At 45.0% G+C, this 13,072-nt stretch overlaps 1 long non-coding RNA gene across 1 annotated transcript; it reads left to right on the top strand.

Moving 5' to 3' along the window:
- Positions 1-4,391: 4,391 nt before the first annotated feature.
- LOC148220854 (uncharacterized) lies at positions 4,392-12,303 on the top strand. The gene is made up of 2 exons (XR_015808790.1): positions 4,392-4,972; positions 9,935-12,303. It is a non-coding gene; the product is annotated as an uncharacterized LOC148220854 (long non-coding RNA).
- The last annotated feature ends 769 nt before the right edge of the window (positions 12,304-13,072 follow it).

Raw genomic sequence — 13,072 nt, 5'->3', positions numbered from 1 at the left:
GCGTGTGATGGCCTGTGTCAGCAAGCGGAGTAGTGCTGTGGCCTTGGCACACTGCTAATACTGGAATTCAGTGGGGTCACTGGGGCAGGCTGAGTGTCTGAGGTGCTGGAGGGACCCAGGTTGCCCACATGTAAACATCCAGTCTCACTCTTGCCAGCCACAGAAAGGAGCAGGATGTGGCTGCTGGCGATGCCTGTCATGTATATGTAGTGTATATGTGTGCTATCCCAGCCTGCTGGGAACACTTCTTCTTTGGGACTGCTTGGGCTGAGGGAGAGAAAGCAGTGGTAGTTTCTGAGGTTTCGATTTTGCTCGAGTTTCTCAGGCTGTTTCTGGAGCCACCCAGAGTTCTCTTCCTTGAAGCATTTCAAGTCCTGCTAATTTTCAAAATTCAAACAGACACAGCCCTAACCTAGTTGATCTGACTTCAGAGCTATTCTTACGCTGAGCTGTTGGATGATCTGATCTCCTGAGAGGTCTTCTATCTCAGTTTATGACCTGGTTCTGGTGAAAAGTAGGATCTTTTAGCCTGGAGAAGAGAGGTTTCTGGAGAGACAGTATTGTGGCCTTTGAATATGTAAAGAGGGTATAAGACAAATGGAGAAAGACTTTTTAGGAAGGTTTGCAGAGACAGGACAAGGGGCCATGCTTTCAAACTGAGACTAGGTTTAGATTGGCTAAAAGGAAAAACTTTTCTACAATGAAGCTGGTGAGACACTCAAACGGCTGTTCCAGAGAAGTTGTGGATGCCCCATCATTGAGAGTTCTCCTTATCAGTTTGGCTAGTCTTGAGCAATTTGATCTACTGTAAGATCTACCTAGCAAGGAAGTTGGACTAGATGATCTTTAATCACAGACTGTTGTATGATTCCGTGAAAGACAGAATGCAATAAAGTTCATATTTCAGATTTTGGTGCAGACATATTTATAATTTCTCACTTTATGCATCATTGCAATGACAACTTGTTAGCTTCTGAAATTATTAGCTGAGATTGATTTCCTTCCTTAGTTTCATTTTCCCTGTTATTCCTTCACTCTTGGACTTTTTTTTCACTAGATTTCCTCTTTCAGTAAACTGCCCTTAAGTATCACTTTGCTCCCCACCTGGCTTTTTTTTTTTTTTTTTTCAATGACACCTTTTCACTGGTTCGTTTTGGGCCTTTGCTGCTTGAAGTCCAGCAGCCTCCTTGTCTGAGCATTATGGAGCTTTCTTTACAGCTTCATCACTATGCAAAAAGCCATAAATTACTGTGTTCCATCTCACATACCATCAAGTATCACACTTATATTCCCTCTGCTGAATAACTGGTTGGCTTACATAGACCAGTCAAATACCAGGAAATCCAGATGGCAGCAAGAATCTTGTAGACTACTCCCGCTGTTCATTTAAATTCTGGAGAAGTCACGTGAGGTATCACATTCTCTTGAAAGAAGTGTCTATCATCTCGGACATTCTAGAATAGCTCTTAATATTGTCATGAGTTTCTGGCTAGACTTTTTAGTATGCAAATTCAAATGATCTGAAATGATAGAACTTCAAGAATTTTTTTTCCCAGAATCGAAGTATGATGGAGTTATATAGGGAGAATCTTAATCTTAGTTATTCTATTCCATCTCACATCATGGCTGGGGGCAGGGAGAAGGGAGTATCTTTGGGGGACAATGGGTTCCAGTGTAGTCAGTAAGCTGGGCAGAGGAGCCATCAGGTATTGTCTGTTGTTGGGGGGGGGGATTCATGTGAACTCTTCCTTTCTTGTACCCTGCCACTAGTATTGTTGCTAAAATTGTTTGTTTTCTCATCCAAGTGACAAAATCAGCACACTTAATGAGGGATGAAGAGGGAGCAGCGACCTCAGAACAGGAGGAAGAAGAAGCAGAGCCTGCTGTCCTCCAGAAGAAAAAAACACTACCAGCCAACTTTGCATCATCTGTGAACTTCCTGGGCGTGTACTCTATCCCCTTGTCCAGATCACTGAGCAAGATATTAAACAGGACTGGGCCCAAGACTGAGCCTTGGGGACCAGCTGGATGAACTCTATTTCCCACCACTCTGTGGGCCTGGCCATCACCCAGTTTGTCACCCAGCAAACAGCCCACCCATGCAAACCATAAGCAGACAGTTTCTTCAGGAGAATGATGTGAGACTCATTGCAAAAAGGATCAGGGAGATGCCTAGGAAGAGTCTCAGGTGAATCCAGGAGACTATAGTGGAGGACTATTCAGTTTTCCAATCAATTTGCTTAAAAAACTCTACAAAACTGTAATAAACAAATAAACAAAAAAAGCAGACCAAACAAACACACAAAAAACCCCAACCAATAATCCCCAAAGAGACAAAAAAAGCCCCCCAAAAAACCCACCCAAAACTGAAAAAAAGCCCCAAACCCAACACAAAAAATCAGGGTGAAGGTTTTTAGTAACTTTAAAAGTAACAAAACAAAACAAAACAAAAAAAACCCCAGAAAGTCACATTTCTAAAGGTGCTGTCCCAGCCTCTTCTCTCAGCAGGGAGGACATCCTGAAGTGGAGCCAGTTGGAAGAAAGCGGGACGGGGCAGCACCCGGGCCATTGTCACAGGACGGCCCTGTGGCTGCCCCATTGCCAAAACCTGGACACATAAATCAAACACAGGTATGCACATGTGCTTAGACACAGCAAAAATATATTTGTCTGAAAAGAATACTGGTCCATTTCTATCACTGGAAAGAGCATAATGCCTCGTCTCAGCTTTCTTTTCAGTCATTACAAATGTTTCGAAAATAAAGGAGTGCAGAAAATGGAAATATCCAAGATCAACATGAAGACCAATAACAACGATACCATTTTTGAAACTGCATTGGGAATCCTCTGCAGAAATTGACTCAGAGCTCTAAGATTTACAAAAAAGACCAAGAGGATTGGAGTCAATACAACACAGTGTCTGGAGACTTCAGCTGGTTGCCTTGATTTCTCAAATATGATGGAGGAAGCACCTTAGCAACTACAGCTGCCAGTTCTCTCAGGGCCCTGACATGCCTCTGGGTGGGTGCCATGGTCTTGCATGCTCAGGTTCCTCAAGTGGTCTGAAAGCTGACCTGCTACTATGGGTTAGAGTCAAGTCCACCAGTCCAATAACCTGAGAGATGTGGAAATAGTGACTGGCAGTAAAAATTGAGACCAACACTTGTTGAGTATCTCAGCCTTCTCCTTGTCTGTTGTCACTAGTCCTGTCTGGCTTATGGGGGTGGGGGGGGGAATAGGGGAGGTGTGATAGGTTTCTTTTCATCTTTCTTTTCATTTCCCACTGAAATACCCGTAGGTGCCTTTATTATTCTTAGTTTTGGCATGCTTTTCCAAATTCAGCTTCAACTGAGCCTTAGCTATACTGATCCCATCCTCACACACTCATGTGTTACCACTGTATTTTTCCCATGATTTGCCTCGCTGTGTATCGTCTGCATATTACCTACTTGCATCACATCTATTAATTTTCAATAACCTTCTGGCTTTAACTTGTTTTCAAAAAAAACTTTTTTGAACCTTTTCACCTCAGAAATTCACCTGGGAAACCCCAAATCCCCAAAATTCACCCCGAAGTCCCCCCTGGGATGCTCAGCACTCACCTAGCATCCCCAAAATTCCACAAATTCTCCCCAAAATTCACGGGGGACCCCCAAATCCCAGGGCTTCACCCCACAATCCCACCTGCAACCCCCAAAATCCCTCAAATCACCCCCAAGACCCAGACCCCCAACACCTCCCAAATTCACCCCAAAATGTCTCCAATCCCCCTCGAAACCTGCCCAGATACCCCCAAATCCACCAAATTCACTCCAAGACCCATCTGGGACTCCCAAAAATCACCAAAATTCCCCGGAAAATCCACCTGCATTCCCCCAAATTCATCCCAAAATTCTCCCAAGACTTCCAAATGCTCACCTGGATACCCCAAAATCGACAGAATTCGCCCCAAAATCCGCCTGGCATCCCCAAAACTCACCTGAGAACCTTAAAATTCACATGTATACCCTAAAATTCACCAAATTCACCCCAAAATTCCCCTGAGATCCCTAGAATTCCACAAATTCCCCCTAAAATTCAACTGGGACTCCCCACATTCCACAAATTCACCCCAAACCTCGCTACCCGGGATACCCAAAATTCCACAAATTCTCCCCCAAAATCAACCTGGGACCCCTCAAAACTCACCTGGATCTCCCCAAATCCCCGCCCCCTCCCCCCCCTTCACCTGGGGACCCCCAAATCCCCAGAATTCGACCCAAAATTCACCTGGGACCCCAAAACCCTCCAAATTCGCTCCAAAATGACTGGCAACTTTACACACTCCATTTTCCCACAAAAGGATCTAAAACCCTGTGTACTTCGTATACAAACTAAATGGAAAAAACTGTAGAGAGCCTGGTGCAGGAATGGCTAGAAGAGAGAGGCCATAGTCAGATCAATTTAGTCAGGCTGACAAAGCAGGCCTCAGCCTCAAGGGCATAACAAGAGGGAAAGCACGTAGACTTGTGATAAGATGAACAAAGACAGACTGTAAAAGAAGAACTAGAAGAACTCTGCTAGCCATGAAATTGCAAAAGTGTAGCTATAAACTTAGCCGATCAGCATAGTGACGCATATGGCAAGGCAACCAATGATGAGCTTAGCTTTTGCAATATGCATGAGTTAATTAAGCACTGTATTTAATCGCCACTCTAATTATCAATAAACGAGACTTCGCAGATGACCGAATTGGTGTCCGTGTCTCCCTTCTCCGACAAATGGTGACCCCGACGCTGTCTCTCCGTGCCTAAAAAGAAAAACGGGGGAGAACGCGCCACGGTCGGTGAAGTTGAGTTTGGGGCCTGCTGCAACCGGGTCGGTGTCAAACGACGTAGGAAAGACACCCTCAGGAGCTACAGAGGTGGTCCTGGGCCATACGTGCTGCCGAAGCCGGAGAGTTGCAACGGCGCCGACGGTAAAAAATGGACAGGCAAGCAGCATATGATTTATTTATAGCACATATAGATAAGTTAGGGCTAAAAGAGCTTAATCCCAGGAAGGACATACCGGGGTTGTTAGCCTGGGGTTCTGCTAAAGGCTTATTCACTAACCCTCATAGTGTACATGAGTTAAATGAGTGGCGTAAGTTAGGGGATGTACTGTGGGAGGCAGTATTAGCAGATGATAAGACAGCAAAAAAGTTAGGAAAAATCTGGCAAGTAGTTCATAACGCGCTCTTAAAGCAACAGGCAGAGAAAAGGGCGGCACAGCAGGCAGTAGAGGCATATAAAAGAAATGCTCAGTATGGTGATAATGAGCCCCTTGCACCAAGCACAAGAAGGGTTGAAATACCTATTCTTAGAGACGTGGCAGAAATGGCTGATGGAGCTAGTTGCACTTGGCCCTCTGCACCCCCCTCAGAAGAACTGGAAAATACTGCTGCTAAAGCAGAGGAGGTAATTGCAGAGAGCGAAATATCTCAACCTTGCGGCGTAGAATCCCCTTGCCGGCCTGAACCTAGCATCCCTAAACCTGCCAGTGAGCCAAATCCTGTCCCTAGGGCGGAAAGCGACCTGCGGGGGGAAGTGGCAAGGCAGAGGAGGGAGGCATGGAATATGCTAGCTAGACATGGCCTGGAGACTGGGGATGACGCTGCTGTGAGTGCAGTTAAAGTCTGGACCTTTCCTGTCACATATACACAGGGAGTAAACCAACAAGGACAAGCTGTACAAGTGGGAGAGTATGAACCACTTGATTGGAAGTTGCTAGCACAGTTACGACAGACAGTGAGTCAGTTCGGGTTTCGCAGCGAGCCAGCCAAGCAAATGCTAGACTATCTATTTGACACATATTTGTTACTGCCAAATGATCTAAAAAGCATAGCAAAATTAATTTTCACACCACATCAGCAAATGCTGTTTAATGCTCACTGGCAAGCTCTTGTTGCCGAGGCAGTTGCGGTACAAAGGGGTCAGGGTGATCCCTTAGTCGGAATTACAGCAGATGAGTTAATGGGAGTGGGCGCATTTCGCAGGTCAGAAACTCAGTTACTCCCGGGAGCTGACAGGGTCAGAGAAGCCATGCGTATCGTAAGAACCGCTATTGATCAGGTGAAAGATAGCTCAGGTATACCCATGTATATGGGAATAAAGCAAGGAAGGGAGGAATCCTTTGGGGACTTTGTAGATAAGGCTACCGCTGCTATTGACAAGGCAGGAGTTCCAGAGTATATGAGAGGGGCGATGTTAAAGCAATGTGCGTTACAAAATAGCAATGAGGCAACAAAGAGGGTATTGTCAACTCTAGGAGCTAATTGGACGATAGAAGAGGCATTAGAAAGAATGGCGCTGCAGCCATCAGGGTCACAAGTTTTCTTAATTAATGCACTAAAAGAAATAGGCTTAGGGCTGCAGAAACAAGCTGAGTCCACACAGTCACAGGTACTAGCTGCTCTTGCCCCGCTCCGTGCTTCCACAGCAGCACCGGCCGCAGCGAACAACCGCCGACCTCCTTCAACGCGATGCTTTAGATGCGGAAACGGAGGCCATTTTCGACGAGACTGCCGAGCCTCAGGAGTGTGGTGCCAGAACTGCCAAAACAACACCCATAACACGTCAGCTTGTCGCCGCAAATCGGGAAACTCCAGGCGGAGCGCGTCCGGCAGCCGCGCCCAGACACAAGTAGCCGCCGTAGCATCAGCGCCATCTCCTGTCTGCAACCAGCCACAACAGGGAGCCTGGGACTTGACTTGGCAGCCGCAATAAAAACATCATTATTAACAACACGCCCCGCTAAAGTCCCAACTGGAGTACAAAGCCCGGTAACTATTAAAGGACAAGCTTTTGGAGGACTAATAGTGGGACGCTCATCGAGCTCCATTTTAGGACTGTTTGTACTACCAGGTGTCATCGATGCAGACTACACTGGGGAAATACAAATAATAGTTTATACTCCTTTTCCTCCTCTAACAATTGAGGCAAATCAACGTATTGCTCAATTTATTCCACTTCCACAGTTAAGCCGGGGTGTTCAACCACAAACACAAATCCCGCGCAAGGACCAAGGTTTTGGGTCCTCTGGTGTTGCTCTGCTCACAATGGATCTCAATACTAGACCCAAAAAGGAGGTGAAGTTCACCTATGCAGGACGTACAATAAAAATGATGGGACTTTTAGACACTGGAGCAGATACCAGCATTGTTTCTCCAGAAAAATGGCCCTGTGATTGGCCATCATTACAAACCACGGATACCGTGACGGGCGTCGGAGGGTTCACCCTCGCAAAGAAAACGCCCCCAATAAAGGTTACTATAGATGGACAAGACTTGGTAACTGTGTTGTCAATAGTTGCATTACCGCCCATGGTACATTGTCTAATTGGAAGGGACATTTTAGCTCAACTTGGAGTTGTTTTATCCAATGAGCACCCTTTGGAGTAATTGCCATTGCTTGGACTTTCCCAATCCCAATCACCTGGACTACCAAAGAACCGGTAATGGTTAAGCAATGGCCTTTAAAAAGGGAAAGTCTAATACAAGCACATCAACTCGTGAAAGAACAATTTCAACAAGGACATTTAAAACTTTCCACAAGCCCATGGAACACACCAATTTTTGTGATTAAAAAGAAATCAGGGAAATATCGTCTTCTACATGATTTAAGAGCAGTAAATGATCAAATGGAAGCAATGGGAGCATTACAACCGGGACTTCCCAATCCAGCCATGCTCCCACAACATTGGCCTCTTTTAATTATTGATTTAAAAGACTGCTTTTTTACCATAGCCTTACACCCCCAGGATACAAAAAGATTTGCATTTACCCTACCGGCAATTAACAGAGGGGAACCTGACAAAAGATATGAATGGACTGTTCTCCCACAAGGTATGAAAAACTCGCCTACTTTGTGCCAATTATATGTTGATGCGGCCTTGCAACCCTTAAGACTAAAATGGCCCGACACAATTATTTACCACTACATGGACGATATCCTATTCGCCCAGGAAATAGCATTTACAGATGTTCAAATGCAAGAAATTCAAAACACCTTAGTAAAAGCATCTCTCATGATAGCTCCAGAAAAGATACAGCAATCTACACCATGGAAGTACCTAGGATGGACTATTACAAATCAAATCGTACGGCCGCAAAAACTTCAGATTACAACAAAAATCACCAATCTCAATGAAGCACAACGCTTACTAGGAGATCTACAGTGGCTCAAACCAATTGTTGGAATACCCAACTCTCTGCTAGAATCCCTCAGGCCACTGCTCAAGGGGACTGATCCAACCACACCTGTAACCATGACACCACAACAAAAAGACGCTCTCAATGGCATTATTCGCTGCGTCAATGAAGGATTTGTCTCCCGCCGGAATGTATCATTACCTATAGACCTTACCATTTGGAATACTCCTGATCATCTACTTGGAGCACTTACACAGACACAAAAGAAAACGGGGGAGATACAGGTACTAGAGTGGATAACTCCACCTTTACAAACAAAAAGGACAATCAGTACAAAAATCGAACAAGTAGCTACCTTGATTCGTAAGGGTCGGGTAAGGATTCTGGAAATCACCGGAACAGGCCCGACCGCAATCCACCTACCCATGAAAAAGGAGGACTTAGATTGGTACCTCCTCAACTCTGAGGACTTACAAACGGCTTTGCTGGAAGCTGGAGCAGCAGTCAACACAGGACCGCTGACACCACGTCATCTTCAGTGGTTAGGAAATTGGGACTGGGTATTAAAGCCAACACGATCGGAACAGCCAATAGCGGGTGCCATCACAGCATTCACGGATGCCGGAAAGAAATCGAGGAGGGCAGCCATCACCTGGAAAGAAGGCCCTCGATGGAAAAAGCAGATAATAGACGCTGCTCCAGAGGACAGTTTACAAACATTGGAATTGCTTGCTGTTGTGTGGGCATTAAGTGAACTGCAAGGGCCTTTGAATGTGGTCACTGATTCATTTTATGTTGCAGGAGTAGCACAGAGAATTGAGGACGCCTCTGTGAAAGAGGTGCAAAACAAAAGACTCTATGAACTCTTGCTGCAGCTAAAGCGAGCAGTAGGAGCAAGGTTTAAGCCTTATTGTATCATACACATCAGAAGCCACAAGTGGGATGTAGGCTTGGGTGAAGGCAATGCCAGGGCAGATAGATTGGTTATGAATGTAGCAGATGATAGGGGGATTGAGGCAAGAGAGTCACACACACGATTTCACCAGAATGCTAAGGGATTGGTGCGTGAGTTCAAAATAGGCATACAAGAAGCTAAAGCAATAGTGAGAGCTTGTCCCACCTGCAGTCATCACAATAGCGGGGTGGGTCTTGGGTGTGGGGTAAATCCTCGGGGTCTAGAAAGTAATGAAATTTGGCAAATGGACGTTACACACGTAGCAGAATTTGGTAGGCTCAAATATGTACACGTCACAATAGACACCTACAGCAAGTACATTTGGGCTACCGCACAAACAGGAGAAAAGGCAATCCATGTAATAAGGCACCTAACAAGTTGCTTTGCAGTCATGGGAATGCCTAGGGAAATAAAGACCGACAATGGACCAGCCTATGTCGGCAAGAGAGTAAGCCAGTTCATGAGACTCTGGGGAATTAAACACATCACAGGAGTACCACACTCACCCACAGGACAAGCCATAGTAGAAAGAGCCAATGGGACACTCAAACAGTACTTACTCAAGCACAAATCCATAGAAGATCCACAAGAAAGGTTAGCTAAGGTTCTTTATGTCATGAATTTTTTGTGTGTGTTTGGGGAAGAGGTGGAGCCGCCTGCAATTAGGCATAGAGGAAAAAGGGAAGGTAGCAAGGAAGAAAGCACAAAAGCATGGGTAAAATATCGGGATCCAAAAACAGGGATATGGAATGGCCCCGCTGAGGTAATATACTGGGGCAGAGGTTATGTTTGTGTTTCTACTCCCACAGGAACAGTTTGGGTCCCTGCTAGGTGGGTGAAACCTATCCTAAATGAGCGAGTTGGTGGAAAGATTCCTGAGGACACCATTAGCTCCAGACGACCGAGAGCGGATACAACAGAAGTTGACGGTGACCTTACGGCCCTATTTACAGAAACTAGCACCATATAAACACGCTGTCCGCAAGGCACTACAACGGCCGCCACCGAACTGGGTGGAGTGGATCGAGTATCACGCCTACCACGCCTACCGGGAGGAACAACGCCTTAACGGTCGCCCTTGTTGCGCGTGTGGGAAAGCGTGGTGTGAAGCTTGGGTGGCTCTAAAGTGTGGGGGCTGTGGGGACTGCTCATGGGTAAGACAAAGAGCAGTATATAAATTGTGGTGCCAAGAGTGTCAAAGGAAAGACCAAAGACGCTCAAGCTGGGGTGCAGCATTAGAGGGGGAAGCAGGAGTACCGTTTGTACAAGTCCGGAGTGTATATGAAGCACCAGAACAGCTTATGTTAGCTTGGGCCCGGTGGGAAGTAACTAATTGGCTCTGGAGGCAGAAAATCACTGCAAAATCTTGCATTGTTGCTGCCAGGTGCATGACTAAAGTGCCATATCTACCTTTCCCTCGGGTAGGACCAGTTAAGCCAGGTACCGACCCTGAAGAAGTATTAGACCAGTGCATAGAAAAGGTAAAGCAGTGGCACATAGCAGCAGACAATCCAAAATATAGGAGGGAGAAGCCACGTAAGCAACGAAAATGATACTCATCACACTGCTTACGCTTACTAACTTTGCTTACACAAATGCTTTTCCAATGGAGTACACACCTAGAGAAAATGTATGGGTAACATTTGCTAACATAACAAAGCAAGAATCAATCTGCTTGAGCTTGGGGGGAGCGCAGAATCCTTTCAAAACTTGTCTTGTAGGATTGCCAATTTGGAAACCAAGAGAGTTTGCAGGGTATCTTAATAATAGCAACCTACCTACAAAAAGGGATGACGATTTGTTGCAGGGTTGTACTTTCCTTAGTAGTAATCCCTCACAACACGATGGATGCTGGCAATGTGAATTTGTCCTAGCTTTAGGCAAAACCTTAGCCTCCCCTCCAGAAGAGATTGACCTCTTCGGAAGCACTAACGCATCAATGGGAAGAAACGCAGGAGGATGGTTTAGTTTTATGCCCTTAAAAGACAAAAACTTTGCAACCCTTAATTCGGCCCTTACTAATCTACCAACAATTCATACTCAACTCTATCCCAAATGTAACGGCAGGTACATCACAAAGGCAAGAGCACTACCCCCAGGAATATTTTTAATTTGTGGGGATCGTGCCTGGAATGGTATTCCAGTGAGGCCACAAGGGGGACCCTGCTATCTAGGGAAACTAGCCATGTTTCACCCCAATGTAACTACTCTCATGCAACTTGCAAGCAAGGCAAATAGAACAAAACGCAGTTTACATGATCTTGACTGCACCGGCATAGGGCAACCACATTTTTGGAGTGACTTTAGACAGGTAGCAACTGCTGTACTCCTCCCTCACGCAGCAGCCAGGAAAGCTATGGCCCTAGCCGAACAGTTAGGGTGCTGGGCAAAAGATGAATTTAACACCACCTCTCAGGTGTTAGACATGATGGCCAGGGATGTCTCAAGTGTTAACCATGCAGTACTGCAAAACAGAGCAGCCATTGATTTCCTACTTCTAGCGCAAGGACACGGTTGTGAGGAATTTGAAGGAATGTGCTGCATGAATTTGTCTGACCACTCTGAATCCATTCACAAAAAGATACGAGACATACAAAACAAACTACATGACCTAAAGAAGCAAGATGGTTGGGACATTGATGAATGGCTAAAAAGCCTGGGCCTTGGAGGATGGATTCGAACCATCATTAAGTATGCTATCATGATCTTAGGCGTATTCTTATGCTTAGCTTTGTTGCTTCCTTGCTTGATAACTTGCTTACAGAATTTCATTCAAAAAACTGTTAGCAAGGCTTGGCACACTAATCTTCTCGCTCAAAAAGAAAACGGGGGAAGTGTAGAGAGCCTGGTGCAGGAATGGCTAGAAGAGAGAGGCCATAGTCAGATCAATTTAGTCAGGCTGACAAAGCAGGCCTCAGCCTCAAGGGCATAACAAGAGGGAAAGCACGTAGACTTGTGATAAGATGAACAAAGACAGACTGTAAAAGAAGAACTAGAAGAACTCTGCTAGCCATGAAATTGCAAAAGTGTAGCTATAAACTTAGCCGATCAGCATAGTGACGCATATGGCAAGGCAACCAATGATGAGCTTAGCTTTTGCAATATGCATGAGTTAATTAAGCACTGTATTTAATCGCCACTCTAATTATCAATAAACGAGACTTCGCAGATGACCGAATTGGTGTCCGTGTCTCCCTTCTCCGACAAAAAACCTTTCTATTCACTCTCAGCAAAAAGACTTCTTATTCCTCCTTCTTTTGGACAAAACTGCCTTCACTTTCAAACTTATTCTCTTGCTCACTTACCTGCATAATGCTTAGTCCCTGTTCTGCATGCTCATTTTCTTCACTTTTACAAGGAATCCTCTCCTCATCTTCTTCTTCCTCTGCTTCAACATGCAAAAACAAACCAAAAATTGTCTCTTCTACAGAAAATGAGGGGAGAAAAGAACACAAATGAGAACCAATACCCTGCCAAGTAGAAATTTCTTCTGTATTTCAGTGATTGATAAGCAGAAAAAATTAATTTCATCTGGGGAAAGAAAGACATTCTAGGAAAATTCAGACTGCTATCTTGCCCCAGGTAAAACATTTACCATGGCCTTAGCGTTAATCAGCTTGTGAACATCAGCTGCCAAGAGGAAGGATATTTTCCTCCAGTTTCACACAATACTTGGTCAGTACATCTGCTATCTGTGCAATCAAACAATACAGAAAAGCAACAACAATGAAAAGTAGAACTCAAATATCAATTTCCCAAGTTAAAATCTACATGAACAAGACAATTTTTCCATTCAAGTGAATTCGATTTAATTAATTCATTAACTACATAAGTAGCATTCTCACGTTCAAGAATAGAATTAAAAGAATCAACGTTGCTTCTTCTGAGACATTGAAGCCTGAGTAGATCCCAACTTCAAATCTAGTAGGACGCCATGAAAGCAATAC

Source organism: Sturnus vulgaris, chromosome 30, assembly GCF_052056855.1.
Source record: "Sturnus vulgaris isolate bStuVul1 chromosome 30, bStuVul1.hap1, whole genome shotgun sequence".
NCBI lineage: Eukaryota > Metazoa > Chordata > Aves > Passeriformes > Sturnidae > Sturnus > Sturnus vulgaris.
This window is presented reverse-complemented; position numbering and strand designations above follow the sequence as displayed.